The sequence below is a fragment of the Rhagoletis pomonella genome, unplaced genomic scaffold (assembly GCF_013731165.1).
Source record: "Rhagoletis pomonella isolate Grant_MI unplaced genomic scaffold, Rhpom_1.0 Rhpom_scaffold_00014, whole genome shotgun sequence".
In the NCBI taxonomy this organism is placed as follows: domain Eukaryota; kingdom Metazoa; phylum Arthropoda; class Insecta; order Diptera; family Tephritidae; genus Rhagoletis; species Rhagoletis pomonella.
The window spans coordinates 4,256,086-4,257,989 of NW_023458568.1; the positions used below are offsets into that span (position 1 = coordinate 4,256,086).

General features: G+C 35.2%; 1 protein-coding gene across 2 annotated transcripts in view; it reads right to left on the minus strand.

Annotated features, from left to right (window-relative positions):
• LOC118749182 overlaps positions 1-1,904 on the minus strand; it is a 473,359-nt gene that overhangs the window by 21,623 nt on the left and 449,832 nt on the right. Inside the window, exon 1 of one of the 2 annotated variants that reach the window (XM_036483960.1) lies at positions 1,880-1,904. The exons of the other annotated variant lie outside the window; for it this stretch is intronic. The gene's annotated coding sequence lies outside the window, so the exon portion shown is untranslated. The remainder of the gene's footprint in view (positions 1-1,879) is intronic. 2 annotated transcript variants of the gene reach the window in all.

Below are 1,904 nucleotides of genomic sequence, written 5' to 3' on the forward strand. Positions count from 1 at the left end.
CGGACCGCCATCAGCGCCCGTTGCCCTCAATGGCGCTGCAGCCAGTGTCTTCAATCATCGTCCACCGCCTCCTTCCTACGAAGAGAGCCAGCGCATGTATGTAGCTGCTGCTAATCGGGTGGCACCAATCCATATGCCTAATTTATACATGCCAACATACAAATATAAAAACGAATAGTCGCACCTCAAGAGATTTAGAAATAATTGAGCATGTGTTCTAGTAGGCGTGTGTAGCACGCTTACACACTAGGCTACGTGAGTGAACCGTATCGACGGTGACCAAATGCGATTTTCTTATTCCTAAATCAACATAATATCACTATTACAAAACAAACAGATAACCTTTATTTTCCCCAATACAAAAACGACCCTAACGTGCATACGCACATGTATGTATGTTTGCAAAAGGAAGGAAACGTCCCTACCAGAACAGTTTACTGTATAATACAATATATTTAATTTTTTTTTTTTTGTTTTCAAATCTTAAACACAAACATAGTTTACCAAAATTCCATAATAAACGAACATATGAAGAATACAAAAACTCACCGACTCACTTCCGACTCTACGTTTTAATTTAGGGCAGCACTTTTCCACCGTCGATTTGCATTCCTGTAAGTTTTTGCAAACTGTAGTAAACAACGCCCGACTGTAGAAATTTTCTGCACTGTTATAAAATCCAAGTCGACATCTCAATACTTTACATTGCTTGCTTTGAAAGCTTCAGTTTATTTAACGGTAATTCTCTAGTGTAGGGTAACAACCCCTAAAAAAGGTCCGGAAAAGTCGGGAGGGGTACCAAACGACGCGTTTCGGTCCCCCTATTAACAATCCGGAGGGGGAAGGCTAATATTATTAACCATTTAAAAGTTATGAACAAAAAACTTTTGTTAAATTTCGTTGTTTTCTATGGGCAATTACACCGACAAACATTCACTAAATCGCCTGTTCTCACTTTTTAAACACTATTAAAATATATAATTTAACTTATTTATTAAACAAACACATAGTTTTATTAACCTAAGATAGATTATTTTGTTATTAAAAAGAAGTTGACAATCTTTGCGAACTGAAACGCGACATTCCAAAATAGCTATAGTGCTGCCACTGTATTAGTATTTCGTAATAATTCACTTTTCCTTATAAGGTGTGTGCACTGTTCAATGCTTTTCGGTATCTTCTTTCGTTTAATATATATATAACTAATCTAAATTTTTAATAAAAAACCGCGCAATTTTTTATTAAAAATTTTCGCCGGCGGCGCTTTTTCCATAAAAATCAATACTTTGATAAATAATGAAAATTTTTAATAAAAAATCGCGCGATTTTTTATTAAAAATTTTCCCATGCGGCGCTTTTTCCATAAAAATCAATACTTCGATAAATAATGAAAATTCTTAATAAAAAATCGCGCGATTTTTTATTAAAAATTTTCGCCTGAAGCGCTTTTTCCATAAAAATCAATACTTCGAGAAATCAAACAACGGAGATGTACTTGATCGAACACACATAGCGAAATTTTTACAGCGAGGAGTACGAAATATTAGCGAGCGGACAACAAGTTAAGCATTCATCAAAAATAGCGTCGTTAAACCCCTATCTGACAGATGGTATACTGAGGTTAAATGGTCGTTTTCCTAAATACGACCTAGGTGTTTCAAAATGAGATCTAATTATTTTGCCAAAGAGGTCTGTTCATAGGTGCAACTACTTTCTTCGAAGCTCCGTATGTTGCCGTAGGTTGCACCAATGTATTTTCAGTGTAGGCCGAGAAAATAAATAAAGCCACGAAAAATTAATTCTCCGTCAAATATGTGTTTGAATTATTAATTATGTATGTATACACATATACAAATATAAGGTGAATACGAAATATTACCTGTATGGTGTGTGATGAAGGGTGG